The 25,188-nt window shown below is 45.9% G+C and overlaps 1 long non-coding RNA gene across 1 annotated transcript in view; it reads left to right on the forward strand.

The window, feature by feature from the left end:
• LOC142570440 (uncharacterized) overlaps nucleotides 1-24,403 on the forward strand; it is a 91,112-nt gene extending 66,709 nt beyond the window's left edge. Inside the window, exons 2-3 of the long non-coding RNA XR_012825667.1 lie at nucleotides 20,399-20,696; nucleotides 24,318-24,403. This is a non-coding gene — a long non-coding RNA (uncharacterized LOC142570440). The remainder of the gene's footprint in view (nucleotides 1-20,398; nucleotides 20,697-24,317) is intronic.
• The last annotated feature ends 785 nt before the right edge of the window (nucleotides 24,404-25,188 follow it).

A 25,188-nucleotide genomic window follows, 5' to 3' on the forward strand; every position in this document is an offset into this window, starting at 1 on the left:
CCCTAAATGACATGTTTTCGCATTCCCATACGTAAGCAGTCTTGACTGCCTCTGCCGAATCTTTTTTCAATAAGAACATACAGCCATTTAAAATTTTAACTGCAGTTTGCCTTTTTCAAAACTAGAGAAAAAACCACATAGGATACGCGAATTGTAAAGTGTCAAGCATCACTCTGTGAATAAGATCGGGAACCGGCTGTTTAAGTAACCAAGATGCGACGGGGGCGTCGAGTTACCTTATGTGCAGTTATAAGCTGTAAGATGCTACCTTTCGGTACATTGCATCTATGACCAGAGTCTTTCTGGTTACCTAAAAAGAAGCCACTTAGCGCTTTTCGCCAATAACTAGACATTAAAAGTTTAATTTGCATCGCATCCACACGTCTTCCTCAGGACACGCGCAGCTCTTACGCCCTGACTCTGGATCTTCAGTGCATGGTGGGCTAAACAGGAAGCCAGACACTAACCTGCGAGAGCACTCCGATGCGCGCTATCAGAGAATATAAGAAATGAAGAACATCAACAACTATACCACCAGATTCGCAGATCTATTTATTGTCCCACCTTTACAAAGGCCACAAACCTGCGTTTGCTCTCCTTTTCCTATTTATCATTTCTTTAAAGGACCAGGTTTGCAGCCAAACCCGAAATACGCGCGAGCTGTCGCCCACTATTACGCTTTGCCGATACCAACAAACCGCAACGTGTTTTCTGGACGCGCGTGAGACCGCAGGCACGAGCGAAACGGACATGTCAAGTGAGCGCACTCTCGCCGCCGGTCAGGCACAAACGAAAGACAAGACGAGCAGTCATACCGAGCTGCGCTCCAGCTATCGTAAGCTGCCGCAAACATACCGATATAACAGAGCACATCACTTCCCGGCGCTGGCGTCAGTCCGAGCCGGTCCGGCCACGCTGCGGAGCGTTCTTGTTAAGCGTGGTGACGGCTGTACAATCAGGGCATTTTACCAGTGCTGACATATGGGGCAGAGACTTGGAGACTGACAAAGAAGCTTGGGAACAAGTTGAGGACCGCGCAAAGAGCGATGGAACGAAGATTGCTAGGCATAACGTCAAGAGACAAAAAGAAAGAGGTTTGGATCAGAGAGCAAACGCGTATTTACGATATCCTAATTGACATCAAGAGTAAAGAATGGAGCTGGGCAGGTCATGTAATGCGAAGTTTAGATAACCGCTGTACCATTAGGGTTAAAGAATAGGTACTAAGAAAAGACAAACGCAGTCGAGGACGACAGAAGACTAGGTCGAGCGATGACATTAGGAAATTCGCGGTTGGCGCAGGACAGGGTAATAGGAGATCGCAGGGAGAGGCCTTCATCGTGCAGTGGATAAAAGAGGCTGATGATGATGATGATTACGATTATTATGATGATGATGACAATTTACCGCTTCCCTAGTTTTATTACAGTGACAGTTTTTGCCTCGAAAATCGAGACAAACGTTTCGTGATTTCCATATGGTTCCAAAGCTGGATCTTTAACCCCGGTGGGAATAAAATTCCAGCTTCCCACAACCTAATCACTGCATTTCTCTCGTGTGGCTTGTTTACTAGAACGTCTTTGTCACCTGCCTTTTCCAATATTTGCCCTGTACCTTCAGGTATTCGTGAGAAACCCGCTCGTTCTAAAGAATATGCGCAAGTTTCGCCCAGCGGCCGTTTGGGACGCCGGCTGCTACGTGGCCAGATGAGCTGCCTATAAAGGAAAGCTTCGCAATTCAAGAAAATTCGTCCAGGTTCGCAGAATAAAGCCAGTACCGACGCCTTTCCGGGTGGTCTTTACACCATCTGAGATAACCAGGAGTCCAGCTTAAGCTCATGTGCACGCAGCACGAAGGCTAATCAATCGACAAATCGAAACATACTGATTTGGGTGAATGACAATTTTCCCTTTCATGGACCTTCCTCCACCTTGCGCGCTTGAGTAACACTGATTTCCCATGTTCTGTGTCCACGTGCTTGGAGATGTCGATTAATTCACCTTCCTGCTGCGATCTGCTAACTTCCTCATTAACTCAGACGGTAGAAAGACCGCCAATGAAAGGCGTTGATCAGGAGGTCAATCTCTTCCGACCAGGACTAATTTTTCAAAAGCTGAGAAGTTTTGTTTCTGAAAAACAGTGAAGGGTCTCCTATAAAGCATCATACTAGAGTTGAACTTAAAAGAAACAGTGAAAACGAGATTTCAGAAAGCGAATTTTTATTTAGCTTCCACTTTTGTTAAATTCTCAAAAAATGCGAAATTTCGGGTGGATGACAATGTTCTCTTTCATGACCTTTTCTCCACCTTGCGGGCTTCTGACAACTGAGTTTCCATGTCCGCAAAGCTCTACAACGCCTATTTCACGTCGACTGCAAATTCGTTATACATGGGCGCTATAACGCAAAACTATTCCAAACTTTTCTATTCCAATACTGCCATCAGCCCTCCACGATTGGTCAAAAACTTTTTTCGACCACTCCCACTTCACCTGTCTGTCACGCGACGTCACGAAAACCGCGGTACCTCCCCATCTGATATGATGTGTACACACTGATTATGCATTATTTGACAGAAAAAAGAAAAACAGTTATTTCTGATTCAACCCCTTTTCGCCATTAGCCCTCGGCTATTGGTAAAAGTTTTCGGGCTGCACCCACTTCACCTGCCTGTCGCGCGACGTCACAAAACCGCAAGAACTCACCGCGTGAAAGTGACGTGTACGCGATAAAGATGCACTAATATGCCGAACAAAACTGAATTTTCTTCGGAATAGCCGCAGGCTGCCCCGCTCTGAAAGCAATAAAAGATGGCTGCCGCCGATCGCTCAGACGCTGGCTACTCGCACCTGCCGGAGAGCATCGGCGTATATGCGTATAATAAAACTTCTTGCGTGGCCGTGTAACGTTTTCGAGCACTTTCGGCACGTTTACCCCCTCATTCTGCCAACTCTTCTTTGCTGAGGGTCCGTTTTACCGTCAGTCTTGAGCTTCCGTTGCATGCCGCCGCGATTTTCCACCAGCCACCGCAAGCTAAGTAAGGGAAAGCCGACCAATCGTAGACGCCGGCACCACCCTCTTCATCTGGTTATCGACTTTCAGTGCAGTGACTCGGCCCCATCGAATCCCTCTCCACTTGAGCGTTCTCCTCGCCTCTTGTCAGCCAATTAGATACGACAAGCCACTCAGTGTAGGCAATGTTATTCGTTTTTCAAGCAAACGAAAGTGACCTCCTATGAACGAGGAGAGCGTTTGGTCTGTTCAGACAACCCTTTGGGTGATCGCCCGGTGCTTGCGTTGGTGGTTACGCAAATTTGACGTCAGGAAATTGGAATAGAAACATATTGGAATAGTTTTAGGTTATAGGGCCCCATATTGCAGAAAGCATTAGACAGCGTTTTATTTCACCGTTTACGGTTTAGGTGAGAGAGTGGTTGAAGTAATTCGAATAGCATACGTACTCGTCCATGTTCGTGTATGCTGCTGTTGTTCATTGCAAGCCCCGTGTCTTCTACAGTTACGCTCTCGAAAGGTTCGTCAGCACATAACTATTCCTTTGGCAGAGCTCCGTCATATAGACAAACCTTCTTTTTTTTTATTTGTAAAAGATAAATCTGTCCTTTACTCGTTCTAAAGACATTGAAAAGATGATAGCTGTTTTGAACTATATTCGATTAAGTGCGCAGAACAAACACATCATTAGCAGCTTGAAAAGCACAAGCCTCGTGACCCACTACAAACGGGCCCAACTGGGCTAGTGCAGAGTAGGGTGTAACCCCGGGTCGACGCTTGGCCAGCGTCACGACTCGTTAAATCGTCGTTTGCCGGCACTTTATAAAAGTCATTCCTATCCTATCCTATCAAAATGTTGTTTACCTCGATAGAGTATACGTACACGTGCTGCAACAATTCTTTACATTTTTCGTTTGCTAAGAGGACATTGAATCTCCTCGTGGCTGAGTCACACACAATTGCATCTTCTCCCTTCTTCCATCAGGTTGGCCACCAACAGAGTAGACTGCAGTACGACAATCCCGACAGGAGTCGCCCGTCGTCTCGCACGTTGCCGCACGTGTGGCTGCCGTCTACTCGGCTCCACCTCGTCACAGCTGCAGCGGCACAACTGCCCCAAGCTCTGCAGGCGGCCTTAACGCCACGTCAGCTGCGCTTATCCAAGCTGAGTCGCTGGCCGTACGTTCTCTGCTGACCACGTGACCAGCGACATCAGAGTGCACTCGGTTCGCTGGCGCGATGGCCACATGAGACGTTTGGGGGAGCACTGCCGCCTCCACTATGTTTAAAGGCTGGCGTGCCTGCGCAGGGATTGGCGAGGACATCCTCGGCAACCGCTGCGAGCTAGTCGCGGTGCCGCTATCGCCTTGACGATAGTGCAGCGATACTGTGGCCCCGCTTCCGGCGACTGCGCGGGCTTTTCTTTCGTAATATTTTTCGTTTTTTCAATGTATTGGTGTGAAAATAGCGTTGTAATATGTGTTTAAAATACAGTTTTTTGCGATCGAAATATGTTGCTATGTTAGATTCCTGGAGCATGGTATTTGTGGGTGATGGTAATGGGCGAAATCGAATGAGCCCTGCACTCGATTTCTCACTGCAATTCTGCTTTTTTATTGATAGCTATACCGTTCAAAAGCTACGATGTCATCTCGACAATCTTGCCTCGCGACAATGTGGCCAGACCAGACAGATGGTTTTGTTCGTGTGCTTGGCTGTAATATCCTGCAATGTAGTCTAATACACGAAAGCACAGGGTTGGCTGGAATTGCACGCCACGTTGCTCGAAACGAAGTCATCCTAAAGCTGCCAGGACTTGCAGAGTGTACGTTCGGAAGGGGTAATGGTTATAACGATGAAGTAGAAGCACAAGGATATGATATCCCGGATTATTATTTTTATTATTACAATTATACCCCCACCCCACTCAAACGTTTCTTTTTTACTCTGGCAGCCCACAAACGCAGTATCCATTCGGATAATACGAAGTGCAGCGTGAACGTTTCCCTCGGTGACGATACGTAAGCTTGTACCCCTATCTTGAAATCATTTACTGGTCGTTCGTAGATGGGACAGCTGATGTTGATTTAATCGGTTTACGAAGGTCATGAAAGTTGGCTTGCGCATATTCAGACATACAAAACTGCTCAATATGTCAGTTCCCTCACTGGTTTTGTAAAGTTCTAAAACGACAATAAATCTAAAGGACAGCGCACACAGAGAAGCGGGGGAAACAGGCCTAGGTATGTAGAAACTTGAATTTAGGCGCTGTCATTACCTTTGCATGTTTTATTATAACAATGATAACTTCAACCACATTGAAAGTGTTAAATCCAGCAAGACAGATAAATCAAGATATTTCTGGAGCAACGTGTGCTCTCACTGTTGAAAAAAGAGCCCAAGACGTATGTATTGATGATGAAAATGGCGATCTCCCGAACCCTGCTGATGCCTTTGCAAAACATTTATGTTCTGTATTTGGTCAAAATATGCTTGAACCTCAAGTAACCTTCATTATCCCTATGGTACCGTGTGTTGGCGTGTTAAGGATGTTACCTGCATTTAAGTAAAACTCTTCTACTCGACACATGATCATACTTTCGCTAGAAGTCGTTATTTGGCACCGGTTAAATACTCTGTGAAAACCGTACTAAATAGCGTTCGCGTCAACCCTAATTAAAAAGTATTTGACAATACTCGCCCTGTAGTGTTGAGAAGGAATGAGACCTTGTGGTATATACAGCGTATCTACTTAGAGCACTGACAATTATCCTAAATGAATGCTGAACGCACGCGGGTAGCATTTTGGGTCGCAATTTCCCCGATGTTGGGAACACACTTGTTAGGCATGTTGATGGTAATATAACGCCATTAATAAAATGCAGATCTTCAAATCATATGCGGGAGATGGCGAGTGAGGGGATTTTGGAGAGGACGAGAAATCGCGCACAACTTGATCCAACAAACGGATTGACTGAACTAACACGGGAAGCAACTACAGGCACATTTCGACGCGCACACCATTCAACAAAATCAACTGGGTGCACTGTTTAACGCGCCACGACAATATATCCATGATTGCAATGGCAAGCAAAAACTATGTTTCTGTGCCAGGGCGCACCGATGGACAAGCCTGGCAGCCAAGGTGAGGTGCGTCTTTTGATGACGTAGGGTCGCAGACATCAGGCAGTGCTGGGACCTAAACCTGTTATGGGTGGTATTGGTAGAACCGTCGCACGTGTGAAACGAGTTAACGTTATATATATATATATATATATATATATATATATATATATATATATATATATATATATATATATATATATATATATATATATATATATATATATATATATATATGGGGGGGAGGGCGGGAGGGGGCAAAGGCGAAGGCAGAAGGCGAGGAAAGCGCTAGTATTATTACACACGACAGCAGTTGCGGAAAAAATTGGTAAGTTTAGGTTCAAGGTTCGGTACAGTTTCTCCCATTTCTAAAAAACACCATGTAAATATGTCAAGCGGACAAATGACACGGCGTATTGACGCAAAGCCGCAATAAAGTACTGCGGCATCAAGTCAAAACTGTGTAAACGGTCGCACGTGAAAACACTTCTGTGCCCGCCTCCGCAGCTGTGCGTCTGTGGCATTGCGCAAGATCGCGGGTTCCATACCGACCATGGCAGCCGCATTTTCACTGGGGTGATGTACAAACATGCTCGCGCACTCAGATTTAAGGGCACATTAAAGACTCTAGGGGGTCAGAATTACTTTAGAATTGGCCACTGAACCGTGCCTCAAAATCCGATTATGGTTTTGGCACGTAGAGCCCCATAATTCAAATAAAGTTTAACGCTTGAGCCACGATGCTATTTCCCGTGTGAGGCAATGACAATGCTAACGTTCTCCGAGGTTATGGACAATGGCGCAGAAATACAACTCACGAAAACGCGTCTCGCTCTAAGCACTGTGTACTACGCCGACAAGCCGCAGTGGTGCACGCACGATAACGCTAATTAACATCAACTCTCCACTAGTATAGGACTATTCGTTGAATAAATTAAGCATTCCTCATGAACATCACCGCCAACCGTCATTCAAAGTAAAACACATAGAAAGGTTCACTTACATCACTTCCTGCAGTGAGTGGTATACGCATAACTTTTCCTTTCATTTTTTTAACTTGTTTTAAACTGTGCTAGCACGTGAGCTCTATCCCGTTTCTACGCTTTAGGTAACGCTGTGCGTAGCTCAAAGCATGCATTCACGATTTCTTTCAGTTATAATTCATGTCATGCCGGGGAACATAAAAACTCGCCCTTTTCAGACACATTTTTGGTATATGCTCATCATTTGATAACGAGAGCTCTTATTCGACCTCCAAATATCTGGCACTTCCCGCTCTCGCGTAATTGCGGCTTATGCTGCATTGATGTCGTCGTCGTGAAGGCGATGGTATCGAAAAAAGGGGCAGAGGGAAAGCAGGAGGAGGGTGCTACACATGGTAGTTCCTCGCAACCCTATCAGCCCTCTCAAGGATAGCCTCCTGGATATCGCACCTGTAATTACGCAAGGCAGCCTCCCGCTGTTCCTCGCTGCCTATTAATTTACGGACGAACGAGGGAGGGAGAAGCTTAGGGTAGCCCAACATGATGTGATTAAGATTGACTTAGTTGTTGAGTAAAATGTGCAGCTAGAGAAGGGGCAGAGAAAGGGGTGGATGAAATGAAGGAGAGGGCAAGGTGTGGGCCTACAGCAGTGGCCACAGCACATCGCACCTGCGCAGGGATTTGTTTATTAGCTGCGGGAAGGTTATATGTCCTAGGCGGTAGCGGCTACAGATGTCGTGAAAAGTTGGAAGTCGATGCCGCGCAGCTAGCGTAGCTGTTGCTGCAATGGTGTCTGGCTGATTTAATGCCTGGGCCCGGAACGTATATTCTCGGGAGCTGACGTGAGCTGCTTCTATTCTGGCAACACCCGCGTACGCGGGAGTTCATATTGTTATATTCGCATTCACAGAAACGAAATTCGCGAATGTAGTGCTTTACATTTGAATATGTCTGAGCAGGTTGGTGGGAACCGGGACAAAGCCATCGACAAGTTTGTCACCTCAAGGGAACTTGGCATTTTGTTCGTCCTGTGAGAAATCACAACTTTACTGCATCGAAGGGAACTAAACTAGCTCCCTCAGAGTAGCTTAACGAAGGGTTCAGCATAAATTATTTATCAACAAAGAGGTCATTGTACTTATCGTAATATGAGCTGCCTGTCTTTTATCAACGAAGTGTGCTGCCTTTCATGCGCATCGGTACCTCTGGAAGCGGATGAAGGAAAGCTTTCGTTTGAGAAGGATTTCCTTCTCTCTTTATTTTTTTTTTTTTGCTTCCGCAGACCCGGTGTTATAGCGACTGCACTGTGCTACATTAGTAATGAACTGTAGTTTTTTGAGCACTTTGATTTTCCGAATGGTTTTCTATTAAACGGAAACGACTTGTGACGAAAGCTTCGAAATCTTGCGTTGACCTTGTATAGTACTGTTGTGCTCCCGCGTTTAACATCAGTGTAGGGCTACAGCAAAGCAACGTTTCCCAATCCATCTCCGATTACTTCTGCGAAAGTGGATGATTTCCTCGTAATTGGGTTGCTATTTTATGCAGTCACTGCCATATTTCCTCTATTTATTTCTCATGAATATACAGATGCAGATTCAAAGAGACAGATTACAAAAATTTTACCCGGTTACAATATTTAGAATCTGCCTCTTAGAATATACCAAGAGAAATTATTCCTGTACCCGCATTACTATCCCGCTCCAAAGAATTTTCCAGCACGCATTACCAACGACACCTGACATAATCATTCTATGGACCAGCGAACACGAATCTCGTCGCGGTAACCAGCGCGTACATGCTGCAGCTAGAACACGTGGCTCCGAGGACCGCAAAAAATAGCACGCTGCAATCAGGAAGGAACCTATATTCTCCCAATAAAACACTAGTCTACCGGAGTGCCGCCTCTCAGGCCAAATTTGCTTCCCGCCTTTAGAATCTCTCACAGAAGAGGAAACTGTCCCTTGGCGACATGTACAAACACCGTTCTCTATGTAATCCTTTTTCTCAGAATACGTCCCACCCTGCACTTCTGTAAATGTCCATATTATGACGCGTACCCCAAACTTTAATCACACAACCGTGGATTTCTTACGCACACACTCACTCCGCGGCCTCTCCCCGATTTTCTTCCCACTTCACAAACCCCACACTCATACAGTGGCACCCGCGGGACCAAAGTGAGCTCGTACGGCGGGCGCGGGAGAAGACAGAGCCGCGGAAGTCCTGGACTGAAGACCGCACGCTCCTCAACACGCGCTCTTCATCACGCACCACGAGCTATCGCCATTCGTTCCGTGCCAACTCCAAGGAGATGCGCTATTTTGGGTAGGGTGCGAAAAAACGCGGCAGCTGACATATTTCTTTCTTTTTTTACGTCGACGATGTTAGCCTCTAGTTCTTCGGGATTTTTCGCGACGATGTCTTCACGCGAGATAAAGAAAATTTCATCGATGATTACGATACTCCCTAATGTGAAATTTGAGGGCAGTTCTCTTAATGAAAGAAGTATGCACTTGAATATTTCGTGTTATGATATAGGCTCAAGGATAATATTAGCAAGAGAACGCTGTGAGTAACGTGGCTGGCGCGGACAATATGTCTCGTGCGGCACATCGCAAACCGAGCAAAGTATGGCGAGACTCCCTCGCTAATCCGGAGATCACTAGAGGCAGCGCGTGGGTTACGCGTGGGCGCGAGACACAGCAGACACCGCTGGCGGACCTCCACTCATGCAGCGCTTTGCTTCCATATAAGGTATATCTGTGGACGCGCTCGCCTTATGCGTTCTCGATGGCGTCGTAGGCGAACAGTCAACGGCGCACTATTCTAGCGCGATCACGCAGCGGTCGTCGCCGCAGAGCCCGTCGTTTGCGGCACTACGCTTTTATTCTCACCCTTTCGCCATACCCTCCTCCTTCCCCTTGATTGTTCGGCTGCACCTCCTTCTCCGCTTTCCTCCTCACGCTCTATGCGCTATCGCCGTCTTTCATCCCCCTGCTGCGGTTACTCCGAGCACGCCGACACTCAACGCAGGAACAGGCACCTAAGAGGTGCGCTCTAAAGAAACCTTCAGAGATTGAGGCGACAAGTGCAGTCATGCTTTTAAATCACGCGTACAACATATAAGACAGCATTCGTTTCGAAAAAGAACAAGCACGAAAGAGGCATCCAAACCACGTAATTGATGATAAGGCGCTTCTGCTAAAAATGCGAAGCACGTAGGGTTCCCCACATACGTTTCGCGCTTAAGAGGAAGCTTTAGCTCGGGTGGTCGTATCTAAACACATGTGAAATGAGACTTCGTTTTTGTCGGCAAGCACCGCACCAAATTTGACGAGGTTTGTTGCATTTAAAAGAAAACTTAAAATCTAGTGACTGTTCGTTTCGAATTTTTGATTTAGGTTGTCAACTTTTTATTAAACATAGGCAAAAATCGAAAATGTTCAGAAAACGAAACTATTCAAGTTTACAACTCTAACTCATCAACGAAAAATGATAATACGATTCTCTGAAATGCATCCAATAGTACATATAAAGCGGACAAAATTGATATGCTAGACATGAATCTCAAAAAATTTATTGTCATGGAAATACAGCTCTTGCAGAACTCTTGTAACCAACGTAAGAAATTCGCGTAAGAAGTACAATGACATATCAAATTTGTCCGCTTTTAATGATCTAATGGATGCCGTTCACAGAACCGCGATATCTGTTGTTTATGCAGAGCTATGAATTTTTAAACTTCCTTCTTCTGTTTTTTTTTTCAAACTTCCGTATTTTAGATAATTCTTGTAACAAAATTCAGGCCCTAAATCGAAATTCGGCTTCCAATAGTCATTAGAATTTAACTTTCTCTTTCAAATGCAACAATTTTCATGAAAATCGGTCCAGGGGTTATCTCAGAAAAACGTTTTTACGTTTTACATGTATTTGAATAGGCCGCATAGGCCGAATAGGCCGAATAGTACGCCGAATAGTAAGGTGCCTGGCATAGGCCGAATAGTAAGGTGCCTGGCGGTGGTCTGGTGCTGACGATGCCCTCTCGGTGAGCGCATATTTCCCCCCCTCATCTTTTAAGAGATTCAATACATACAAGCATTTGTCTCGCAAACCAGATTTATTTCAAGGGAATTTTCCACGTCTCAATAATTTCTCTCGTCGTATACGAGCGCTGATTGCCGTGTTATAGTTTGTTAACGAAGCTTCCCCTCAAGTCTAAATATTTTAAGGCAGTTTTCCTAGTCTATAAAGCCGCTCGAGTTCACGCTGCTCCTCTGGCGGCCATTTTTCCAAGAAATTATGCCTTCCTGCCACTCAGAATGCCGGTGACAACTTCACGTTTGATCAATTCTGGATATTGTAAATAGTAAACAGCTACTTTTGCTTACATGATCGGCCATGACATTGAAATTGCTGATACAACGGAAAGCATTGCACCGGATGCACGTATATAGAGCTGTGTATGTTGAGTGAGATAAGAGCTGCACTATAGGCATCGCAGGCAGTTTTAATTGGAGGCAAACTTGGCAAGTGCGCCTCGAATGATAAATTGTTTTGTCTAAACCGAAACAGCGCGAATTGGTAGGCTGCATGAAAGAGAGACATTCTTATTGAATGACAGGAAGTTATTCGGCATATATCTGGCGATCACTCAGGAAATGGTTGTTGTGGAACGACGAGTCGGTTCTGATGTACGTCGCTATAAAAACGCGCGAGATAGTGTCGAGCAGCCTATATTGGCTTTTGTGTGTGGATATATATATCAATTCTAAATATTGTAAGGCAGTTTGTCGTGTGCGTGTCATGGACACACATGCTTATATCGCCTTCCGTTTCCCTAACACGGTTGCGCTTTAAAACCAACAGCGCGCGCATGCGATCCCATAGATGAGATGAATACATATATATAGAAAAGTATCAGTCATAGCTGTCGTAGTATAGCCTTCTGAGCCGTTTCCCTTTTCTTTTTATTCTCTTTTTTTTTCTTTGAAAGAAGTCCTATTAGGGTTATTATAATTACACGAAGGTATTTCGCCCTCGCCAGCAGCAGTACTTGAGATAGCTATTCCGGCGGCTAGCTTCCCACGCTATGCGTGCCGCCCCCGCACCTGTTTAAGCTCTTTCCTAGACGCTAGAGCTATGCAATGTCCGCGCAACCTTGAGCGATCGGAAAGCGCGTTTTCCACCCTGGGCCGGCGGAGAGGGGAGACTTAGTTCCGGCCGCGAAGCTCTCTACATCTCAGTAAGGTGCCTGGCGGTGGTCTCGTGCTGACGATGCCCTCTCGGTGAGCGCATATTTCCCCCCCTCATCTTTTAAGAGATTCAATACATACAAGCATTTGTCTCGCAAACCAGATTTATTTCAAGGGAATTTTCCACGTCTCAATAATTTCTCTCGTCGTATACGAGCGCTGATTGCCGTGTTATAGTTTGTTAACGAAGCTTCCCCTCAAGTCTAAATATTTTAAGGCAGTTTTCCTAGTCTATAAAGCCGCTCGAGTTCACGCTGCTCCTCTGGCGGCCATTTTTCCAAGAAATTATGCCTTCCTGCCACTCAGAATGCCGGTGACAACTTCACGTTTGATCAATTCTGGATATTGTAAATAGTAAACAGCTACTTTTGCTTACATGATCGGCCATGACATTGAAATTGCTGATACAACGGAAAGCATTGCACCGGATGCACGTATATAGAGCTGTGTATGTTGAGTGAGATAAGAGCTGCACTATAGGCATCGCAGGCAGTTTTAATTGGAGGCAAACTTGGCAAGTGCGCCTCGAATGATAAATTGTTTTGTCTAAACCGAAACAGCGCGAATTGGTAGGCTGCATGAAAGAGAGACATTCTTATTGAATGACAGGAAGTTATTCGGCATATATCTGGCGATCACTCAGGAAATGGTTGTTGTGGAACGACGAGTCGGTTCTGATGTACGTCGCTATAAAAACGCGCGAGATAGTGTCGACTGCCGCGGACAACACCAAATCGACTGCCGCGGACAACACCAGTCCCTTTCCACATAAGTATGAGGCTCGGAGCAGGAGCTTTGGCGCTTGAAAGTAACCGTTGGCTTGACGAACCAACCGACTGAGCTACCTTTCCGGGCAACATTGAAGGATCAGGAGTTCAAATCACATGTTATGTTACATTTTTTCCCTTTTTTTTTCTTTCTTTTAATGTATTTTCCTTCCTTTTATCACTGTACGGAAACCCCGCTAAAAAAAATTATATATCCTCAATTATGTGTGGCCACACATGTGCAGGTCATAAATACCAGGTTCACTAGCCGAGTGCCATCCATGCGGTATAACCGAGCTCAGATTGGTCCACCTTGACTGATCAAATAGGGCACCACTGTAGGTTAAATGAGGCGTACAACTCCTGCGGGACCCGCCGTGGTTGCTCAGTGGTCATGGTGTTAGACTGCTGAGCACGAGGTCGCGGGATCGGACCCCGGCCACGGCGGCCGCATTTCGATGGGGGCGAAATGCGAAAACACCCGTGTACTTAGAATTAGGTGCACGTTAAAGAACTCCAGGTTGTCGAAATTTTCGGAGTCCTCCACTACGGCGTGCATAATCAGAAAGTGGTTTTTGTCACGCAAAACACCATAATTCAATTTTTAATTTAACTCCTACGGGGACGGTAGAGTATCCGTCTCCAGTGCAAGAGGACCGTGATTCACATCCCGGTGCCGCGCAATTCTCCACCTAAAAAAAAAACCGTGTGTTGAGAAAATTGCACAAACAGGCCTGGAGTGCGGCCTGATCCCGGTGACCAGAACCGGTAACGCACTCTCTCACCAGAGCAGGATTGGCCACCCTGGTGCAGTACTTGGCCACAACCTCCTATATGAATACAACAATCAAACCCTGGCCCCCAGTCCCCAGCAGCCGCGAAGCAACTGACCACGGCGGCGGTCAGATCTGTAACGCTGCAGAGGGTGCTAAGAATACCTGGCTCCGGACAGGCCGCCATTGGAATCTGAACCTGGCAACGTTTAACGTTAGAACGCTATCTAGTGAGGCGAGTCTAGGAGTGTTATTGGAGGAATTAGAGGGTAGTAAATGGGATATAATAGGGCTCAGTGAGGTTAGGAGGACAAAAGAAGCATATACAGTGCTAAAAAGCGGGCATGTACTGTGTTACCGGGGCTTAGCGGAGAGACGAGAACTAGGAGTCGGATTCCTGATTAATAAGGAAATAGCTGGTAACATACAGGAATTCTATAGCATTAACGAGAGGGTGGCAGGTCTTGTTGTGAAACTTAATAAGAGGTACAAATTGAAGGTGGTACAAGTCTATGCCCCTACATGCAGTCATGATGACCAGGAAGTCGAAAGCTTTTATGAAGACGTGGAATCGGCGATGGGTAAAGTCAAAACAAAATACACTATACTGATGGGCGACTTCAATGCCAGGGTAGGCAAGAAGCAGGCTGGAGACAAGTCAGTGGGGGAATATGGCATAGGCTCTAGGAATAGCAGAGGAGAATTATTAGTAGAGTTTGCAGAACAGAATAATATGCGGATAATGAACACCTTTTTCCGCAAGCGGGTTAGTCGAAAGTGGACATGGAGGAGCCCGAATGGTGAGACTAGAAATGAAATCGACTTCATACTCTGCGCGAACCCTGGCATCATACAAGATGTAGACGTGCTCGGCAAGGTACGCTGCAGTGACCATAGGATGGTAAGAACTCGAATTAGCCTAGACTTGAGGAGGGAACGGAAGAAACTGGTACACAAGAAGCCAATCAATGAGTTAGCGGTAAGAGGGAAACTAGAGGAATTCCGGATGAAGCTACAGAACACGTATTCCGCTTTAACTCAGGAAGAGGACCTTAGTGTTGAAGCAATGAACGACTATCTCATGGGAACCATTAAGGAGTGCGCAATAGAAGTCGGTGGTAACTCCGTTAGACAGGAAACCAGTAAGCTATCGCAGGAGACGAAAGATCTGATCAAGAAACGCCAATGTATGAAAGCCTCTAACCCTACAGCTAGAATAGAACTGGCAGAACTTTCTAAGTTAATCAACAAGCGTAAGACAGCGGACATCAGGAACTATAATATGTATAGAATTGAACAGGCTCTCAGGAACGGAGGAAGCCTAAAAACAGTGAAGAAGAAACTAGGAATAGGCAAGAATCAGATGTGTGCGTTAAGAGACAAAGCCGGCAATATCGTTACTTATATGGATGAGATAGTTCAAGTGGCTGAGGAGTTCTATAGAGATTTATACAGTACCAGTGGCACCCACGACGATAGTGGAAGAGAGAATAGCCTAGAGGAATTCGAAATCCCACAGGTAACGCCAGAAGAAGTAAAGAAAGCCTTAGGAGCTATGCAAAGGGGGAAGGCAGCTGGGGAGGATCAGGTAACAGCAGATTTTTTGAAGGATGGTGGTCAGATTGTTCTAGAGAAACTGGCCACCCTGTATACGCAATGCCTCATAACCTCGAGCGTACCGGAATCTTGGAAGAACGCTAACATAATCCTAATCCATAAGAAAGGGGACGCCAAAGACTTGAAAAATTACAGACCGATCAGCTTACTGTCCGTTGCCTACAAAGTATTTACTAAGGTAATCGCAAATAGAATCAGGAACACCTTAGACTTCTGTCAACCAAAGGACCAGGCAGGATTCCGTAAAGGCTACTCAACAATAGACCATATTCACACTATCAATCAAGGGATAGAGAAATGTGCAGAATATAACCAACCCTTATATATAGCTTTCATTGATTACGAGAAAGCGTTTGATTCAGTCGAAACCTCAGCAGTCATGGAGGCATTACGGAATCAGGGGGTAGACGAGCCATATGTAACAATACTGAAAGATATCTATAGCGGCTCCAGAGCCACCGTAGTCCTCCATAAAGAAAGCAACAAAATTCCAATAAAGAAAGGCATCAGACAGGGAGACAGATCTCTCCAATGCTATTCACAGCGTGCTTACAGGAGGTATTCAGAGACCTGGAGTGGAAAGAATTGGGGATATGAGTTAATTGAGAAATCCTTAGTAACTTGCGATTCGCTGATGATATTGCCTTGCTTAGTAACTCAGGGGACCAATTGCAATGCATGCTCACTGACCTGGAGAGGCAAAGCAGAAGGGTGGGTCTAAAAATTAATCTGCAGAAAACTAAAGTAATGTTGAACAGTCTCGGAAGAGAACAGCAGTTTACGATAGGTAACGAAGCACTGGAAGTGGTAAGGGAATACATCTACTTAGGGCAGGTAGTGACCACGGATCCGGATCATGAGACTGAAATAACCAGAAGAATAAGAATGGGCTGGGGTGCGTTTGGCAGGCATTCTCAAATCATGAACAGTAGGTTGCCACTATCCCTCAAAAGGAAAGTGTATAACAGCTGTGTGTTACCAGTACTCACATATGGGGCAGAAACCTGGAGGCTTACGAAAAGGGTTCTGCTGAAATTGAGGACGACGCAACGAGCTATGGAAAGAAGAATGATGGGTGTGACGTTAAGGGATAAGAAAAGAGCAGATTGGGTGAGGCAACAAACGCGGGTAAACGACATCTTAGTTGAAATCAAGAAAAAGAAATGGGCATGGGCCGGACATGTAATGAGGAGGGAAGATAACCGATGGTCACTAAGGGTTACGGACTGGATACCAAGGGAAGGGATGCGTAGCAGGGGGCGCCAAAAAGTTAGGTGGGCGGATGACATTAAGAAGTTTGCAGGAACAACATGGCCACAATTAGTACATGACCGGGGTAGTTGGAGAAGTATGGGAGAGGCCTTTGCCCTGCAGTGGGCGTAACTAGGCTGATGATGATGATGATGATGAATAGGCCGCGTCGGAGTTGGGCCTGAGCAAGAACCCGCAGCGAGGGTAGCTTGCGACGTGGGATGTGACGTCACTATCCGTTGTCGCACCACCGCTATGGGTAGGCAATGGATAGTTAGGACTCCCGATGAGCAGCGTGAATCGCGAGCTCTGCAGACCCCGTCTGATAAATCAACTAGTCGTGTGGAGACATGACATTTAACCCCAGGGATGCGTCTAGTTTGATTGACTAACATCACTTGCACGTCACCTCATGGGCGCACGGCAAAGACAGACTCAAGTGGTCAAATCCTGGGGAGCCTTCTTTCATTTGTTTATGTTTCCACAGAATGCATATGCCGTGCAAAAATTATTAACACGAAATATGTTTTGTATGTTGTAATAAAAGCTTTGTGAAAGTTTCGCAAACATATTTTAAAAGAAGGGGCCCAACGGACGCGACATCAGCTGAAGACTTCCAATGCACTGACATCAAACGCACGTTCTCCACCAAAAACGACGTAGTATATGTGTACGCAGCCTCACAAAATCCCGAACGAGGATGCGGAATGGCCATGGTCATCAACGCAAGCCTTTCCGAAACTGCAAGCGGCTCAATAAACGGAAGAAGCGTGACTCAAGCTGTAGAGCCATCCCTCTAGCTGCGGCCGAGAGCTTCAGAACCAGCAAATCACTAACCATTCCAATGGATTCAGAAGACGCCTGCCGACATTTCCTGAACGGCAGAACAGGCCACCGCACACTCCGTGTATTCCTCGAGTTGAGAGGCGGCGTAACACTTCATACAACACAGCCACAGGCGATCCAACACAAGATCCTGTGGGTGCGGGGACATGCAGGAATGCCGGGGAACGAAGAGACGGACAGGGTGGCTCAACGGTATACAATCCGAGTACCCGAAAGATATACACTCGAAAGTGGACCTTCTGTACCAATTGAATAGTCGAATTTGTTGGCACACTACTGCAGGAGAACCAGGATACGATATCTCTCCCCCCCCCCGACATAAATCACTCCCGAGGGCGGAGGTCCCTCATTCGAGACAACTACAGGCAGGAACCTTGCCCAACATAAGTCTACCCAGTAAAACGTGTACCACGCCAGATGCGCAGCTAAATACCCGGAGCCCAAAATGTATCAGATCTCACGGGCATGCCAACATATGACAACAGTCCCCAATATCTTAAATCCAAGTGGGGAACAATGGCAGGCACTGCTGGCCGGCTACCACTGCTAGGACCAAATTAGTCTCGTGTAGCGAGCACGCAGGCCAGCTGAAACAGCTGGAGCCCTGGACAAAGGGTCCCGCCCCTGCTAAACCCAGGAAAGAGTGTCAAAAAAGACCCTGACAGATGGCCACAGCACACCCTGTAAATAGAAACCAATAAATACTTTCGATGATGATCATGATGATGATGACGATGAAGCAGACGGCGCGCTCCCCTGCACAACGATGTGTGCGTAGTGCCCACGTGGGCACTTCTTGCCTTCTGGACGGGGATTGATACGAGTCAACAATACAAGAATGATACAACGATACAAGTCACTAGAAAGAGGTGATACGCCTTCGAAGGTGCAGGCTGCAGGCGCTTCACGGAGTCTGCAGATAGACAGGGAGGAATTCACGTTGACGTCTTGCATTGTTTGACTGCCCTGACAATTTCACACCTTTGAACACGCTTTACCTCGGCTAATAGTATGTGGGGCATGCCAAAACTTTAGCTCGGGAGCCCTCATCGTTTCATTCCAAAAGCAATTATATAGAGACTTCCAGGAACATTTCCGCCGTCACCATGTCCGTGATATTCCGTATTATGTCCAAGTGCGATAACCGCGTGGCCGCGAGTTGCATGCTATAGGTGCGAGTGAGAGCGGGCGAGGATGAGCCGAAGATGGCTGGTCTATCTCGCTCGCTCAAGGGTGGAAGGCGGTGCCTTCCACCCTTGGAAGGCACCGGAAGAGGGGCGCATGGAGGAGAAGGCACGTTCTCCTATGGCGGCGTCTGCGTATGGCACGGATTAGCGCGGTCGCGCCGGCCCTATCGTGAAAGCGACAGGCGGTCGGTGCATAGTCGAAGGTGTGGCGTTGGCTGGTGGTTTAGTGTGCGCGGTGCTTGCCCTGCTTAGTACGCCTTGAAGTGAGAGGCAGAACTATAGTCAATTCTCTCCCTGCATATGCCGCTCTTCGTGACGCCAACATTTTGACAGCGACTGTCCGCAGTCAAGGACTGAGATGTGTTGATGTTTCCCTGCGCGCGCATAAAACCATGCTTGTGAATTTAGTGAATATGCGAATGTTTACAAGTTTACGGCCGATAAAAGTACCATCCTCCCTCCGTATAGCAGCCTAATAATTTGCTATCGCAATTGATGCTTCCCCTCGTGCGAAACTGCCAGATTTATTTTTGCTTAGACACCACAACAGTAATTTCGATGTGGTTTGCTGCATTTCAAAGAAAAAGGTAATATCAATTTTCTGAGATATTTTCAAAATGCAAGAAAGCCAAGCTACATGTTTACAACTCTGTAATTCTGCAATGAAAAACAATATTACCGATCACTAAACTACGCCTAATAATACGGCTAGAGTGGATAAACGTGATCTATGACACACTTTTCTGAACTATAGCACTATGTTTTATTATGACTTTCTGCAATACACTTGTTAACATTGTAATAATTTCACGTAGACTATTGTTTCCTATATCACGTTTGCTCGCTTTATCTGCTCTAAGAGATGCACTTGATAGAAGTGCGTTCTCTGTTCTTGCTGGAGAACTATATATGTGTAATATTTGCGTGTGTATATTTTTTCGACTTAGCCGTTCTTATCAATGATATTTAGAAATATGCAAAGCAATAATATCATATTGTGCTTCCCGAAATAGATAGCCTGTAACTTTATCTACTAAATGCAACAAATTTTACCCAAATCTCTACAGCGGTAGTCTCATAAAACTATTTGAGCGTTTTACATGTCTTTCAATACGGAAATCCGAATAGTCAACATGGGCGCCATTGTGCCGCCCCACTCCACTTTTTTTTTACTGGCTGCCGGCTTTGACACACTCTTTATTCAGCTGATTTCAGTCACAGCTGCAGCTCACGAGTGGGCCAAAAAAGAGCCTATTAGCAAAGCGCCATGACTCGCTAAACAAGGTTTACAAATGGAAGCGAGGAAAAAGAAGAGCGACACGAAGGCGACTCTCTCGCGCGCTGGCACGCGAGGCTCACGCGACAAAAGAGAATTTCTCTCGCGCTTTCGAGCACGCAGCTAATCCTGGCGGACGCACTTAGAACCATCGCAGAAAGTAACTGCATCGTCCTACTACATGTCATGGTGATGGGTGTACCTAGCGGCATCGAAATTCACCATCTCCTCCAAGGCTACCTGTCAACCATGTCGGAAGAGACGCCATCCCGCAAGACGCCTTCGTCGATTGCACTCGCCGCACTTCCAGATGGGGCCAAGGATGACGTGTCCTACGCGTCCAGCAACTCGGCCATCGAGGACGTCCTCCCAGACAATCGGGACCTTGTGCTCCAGCCCTGGTCCAAGGTCGACGAACGCACTTCCGGCAGCCTCACAGGACAACCCCGGAGGCTGTACCCGAGGGCCGAGTGGTACCCGCTCGTTGACATGGGCGTCAAGGACACCATGGCTCAGTGTAAGACCATGCAAGTATCATGGACCACGCAAGGAGCCTGGCACCAGACGGTGGTAGCCTCGAGGTTCACCGTGCGCCGACTAATACACAGGTAACGATCAATTCGGTGTTTTCTATATCAAATATCAGGACCACTGCGAACATCCTCATCATCATCATCATCATTATTATTATTATTATTATTATTATTATTATTATTATTATTATTATTATTATTATTATTATTATTATTATTATTATCATTATTATTATGTGTGGTGTTTCGTGGCGCAAGGGTCATGTTTGGCCAAAGAACATCCTCAGTGGACAGACAAATTTTATTGGATTTCTATATTGTTGTGAAAATCACATTGATGGGTTGTTTTGCCTCGCAAAGAAAGACATCGTGTAACTTTTTTAGTAGTACAGAGTGGTACAAATCAGGCATACCTCTCATATAGCAATCCGCCATGTAGCGCATTATTGAGCTGGTATTACGTAATAACACGATCGATGGGCGAAATTGTACGCCTTGTAACACGTTAACAGACGGTTTTTGAATGGTTAGAATGAATTCACTTTCATAACAGCGCGCTTAATATTACAATTTTTACTATATTTAAAGGAATAAACTGCGTCGGCAGCCGCACACTTTCCACGCTTGCGTTCATATTCCATCGGAGCGCAATGTTGAAATGCCCAGATGATTATTAAGCGAAATGATTATATGTCACGTTGAATTAGTCTCTCGCATGATTAGCCGAGGCATCGTTCTGCGGTTATTCAGCATCTGCAACTATGCGTTGATCGTCATCAGTTTACGAGGAAGAGTATGCAACTTCCACGAACGCTGTCCCTTTGACACGTCTATTGCTTATTAACCGTAATTTGGACGTGCGTACTATCCTCTGCGCTTGCACCAGCCGAGGTTGCTTAGTGGATTTGGCGTTGTGCTTTTAAGCACGATGTAGTGGAATCAAATTGCGGGCGCGGTGGCCGAATTTCAATGGGGGCGAAAGGCATAAACGCCCATCTACCGTGCATTGGGCGCTCGGCAAAGATCTCCAGGTGGTTGAACTTATTCCATAGACTGCAGAATTAATCTGTAGATCTGCAGTTTTTTGCACTGCGGCGTGCCTTATAATCAGATCGGCATTATGGCACGTAAAACTGCAGAATTTCATTTTATCCTCGATGCATTGCCGCTGGTAAAACGTCATATGCCTCGCAAACTTCACGACGATGCGTGGCTGCTCCGTGTTACCTTGCTTTATATAATTCGAGGCGTCTACGCTAATGTCCCTGCTGAAATTCTCCATTCCGTAAGAGCAAGTTTAACTATAGAGGAGTTCCTAACGAAATTCATTGGAACGGAGAATATGTTTTGCTTTGCATGCAATATATCGGGAATTTGATTTTTGTTGCAGTTTAATGAGAAACGTTCGAATATCCGGACTCTCTGAGGAGGATTCTTCAATTAAGTAGTCAGTGTTAAATTCAGGAAAATCAATTACAACTCTAACTAAAAACAACGATATCGCAGTTCACTAAAGTCACGTAAACGCTGATAAATATAAAGCGCATAAAGGCTATATTGTTACATGTCAACTTTGCGGCACAGAGCCAAGACGTCCTGAATGTACGTGAGGTAGGGCTCTGTTGACCTCTGCACACGTCCGGAAAGCGCCTTCTGCGCGGCAAGTTGGTGACCGTAGGGCTTGCGAACAAGTCTTGGAGCTTTTGCTTAAGCGAATCCCACTGGTGAGCTCATCTTCGTGCGTCCGAAACCAAACTCTAGCTGTGCCACCGAGGTAAAAGACTACGTTGGCGAACATGATAGTAGGGTCCCACCGGTTATTGCGGCTGACGTGTCCGTACAGACTAATCCAGTCCTCGGCGTCTTCACCATCTTTGCCAGAGAATACGGCAGGATCACGGGGAGCGGGGAGCGGGATGTAGGTCGTCGAAGTGACAGCAGGTGTCGGAGCCGGCGGAGTCGGGTTGTCGTCGCCGGGAGCCATGAAGGAAGGCTCGACGTACCGTCCACTGCGAAGCTCCGTGACGAGGTACAGGGAACGTCCACCTCCACCAGATATGTTAAGTAGGGAGACGCATACGAAAAGCTATATACAAGTATATTAACAAGGGAATACGCCGCTCTTGGCCAAGAGGCAACAGCCCGCGCTAGCCTCTAATCGTTGTTGTCGTCGTCTTCACCCCGCTTGCCTCTTTGTCATCGCAAATACTGTTCCGTAGCAATATTTTATAAACCGCTCTGTAAAACACCGCCAATTTGTGAGCTGGACTAATGCAAACCAATCTTAAATACTGGAACAAGTTAAGCTATAAATTGACAGAGCACATTTATACGTTTCAGATACGCGTCCTAACAAAAACAGCATGCAAAAACAAAGAGAAATCTTTTTGCTGCCGAGTCGAGAATTCGTAAATGTTTAACGCATTTGAAATGGTTTTTAAACTTTTTTACGCTTCAAATGAGCAAGTGGGCTCACTCAGTCGGTCGTATTCCGCTATATACCGTAAATACAACGAATGGACTCGAATGGACTTGTGCGAATTCGGCAATGTCTCGTATCGGCACTAGTCTGGCAGAAAGAAGATAAAACCCGCCGAAAGGCCAATTATTCCTATTCTTTTACAAAAAGCCTGGAGAAGGAGAGAACAACACGACAGTTGCCAAAGAAAACACGTCCGCAAATTGGGAGGTTTGTATCATCTACGCGCGGATATTGCGCCTATCATTTTTATTCATTCGTTCGGTCGTAGTTTTAGTTTCCCAGCTGATTTCAACTCTCCTCACAGCTAGACGCCATCACTTCGTTAGATAGCATTGCATCATTAATAATAATAATAATAATAATAATAATAATAATATCCACGAGAACAACATCTACAACAACATTTTTTAGTACGTGCTAAATGGGACCTCCTGTGTATATACCATGCCGCTCTCTGGTACCATAGAATTTGCGTAAGGATCAAAAGGGGCAAATAAACAATTAAAAAACCTGCATTGAGACACTTTCTTGTCACAAGAGGTAGCTTTTCTGACACCTCACTGAGTCATAGACAAAAGTGGGGTATCAAAGGATGAAGTGCAGGCTTTTGCCCCTTTATGGAAATAATGTCAAGATTGAACACACGACAAAAGTGCTTGAAACTACGGCAGGAAAAAGTGACACTAAAGCGAGTGGTGCATGAGGTAGTGATCACAGTGCACCTGGGGAGTATTGTGTTAGAACACTTTTTGTATTTTTTGTACATTTCTTTATTGGTTGGAATGAAGTCGTGTCTGAATAAATAAAATCGAATAGCTAACCTTCAATACCGCTTCGTGAGCACATTTCGGTCACTGCTTAACATCAAGTTTTATATACAAGAGAAAATAGCAATTCTTGCAACACGCCGAATAATATTTTGGCAATCTATAAAATATTTTGGTATGGTTAGGATGAATTCGAATAAATTACGGTATATCTTAATACATGGCAGTTGGATTTCGAGAACCAACTTACTATGTATATTCAGCACAATTTTTCCTGCTTCCCAGATGGGTGGTGACATCGTTAGTGTTTTTATTCGTCAGCCGCTGATAACTTAGAATAAAGCACGGCAGGTTTCGTGAGACGAGTTGCAGCGTTCCTCGGAGCCTTGCTCGACGAATGTGCATTTCAACAGCAGTGTTCATTGTCGTCATGTATTGTCAACGCAGTGCGCGAGATGCGACCACGCATGGAGCCGAAGCGGCCGCGACCATGAGTGTGCAGTTCGTCGAGTGCGACCACGTGCCTTATGCCGAGAACAGCCTCGACGTCTTGGGCGGCAGGCTACTCATCCACCCACGTGACACGCTGCCGTGCGCGTTGACGATGCAGAACGCCATCAAGGCTGAGAGCAACGGCGACACGTACGGCGGGGCTACACCGAGCAGCTGCATTTGGAGGCTACACGCGAGGTAAGCAAAACACCAGTCCAGCTGAAACACCGCAGTCAATGTGTGGCCTCTTTTATTACTATTCCGGTTACGCCATCTTATCTCGTAAGAGACACCGCGATTGTACGTCACCTATTTGGTCGTGCAAGCCAACGTGTTACGATCAACTACTGCCTAGGCCGGTTTGAGGTAATCATGTAGCGTAATCTTTCAACGTTAAATATACGTGCAGCGAAGGTATTGTAGAAGTTTCGTCAAATACCGATGTCGGAGCTTGTAGAGGATCATGTAGCCTGACCGTTAGCACCCAGTTCTGGGCAATTCGGCATCACAGTCAAAGCTACTGACACCAGGAGTGTCAGAGCTGTTAGGAGATAGAGAGAGAATGTATAAATATGGAGACTGTGAAGAGCAAATATATGGATCGCATAATCACACTTTACATTCAGTCAAATATAACTTGAAATCATATAGAAAAAGAAGATACAAGATAAAAAGCTGCACCAAGTCTTGAACTTCGTAGCTGAGTGATATATAAAAGATATATTTCTAAAATCTGCATGTATTGAGTCATGAAGCGGACAGCACCACTGGTAGCTTTCTGTGAATTCGAAGACGACAAGCAATGCTAAAGGCTGCCGGCTTCTTT

This window comes from Dermacentor variabilis, chromosome 1, assembly GCF_050947875.1.
Source record: "Dermacentor variabilis isolate Ectoservices chromosome 1, ASM5094787v1, whole genome shotgun sequence".
NCBI classification, from domain to species: Eukaryota; Metazoa; Arthropoda; class Arachnida; order Ixodida; family Ixodidae; genus Dermacentor; species Dermacentor variabilis.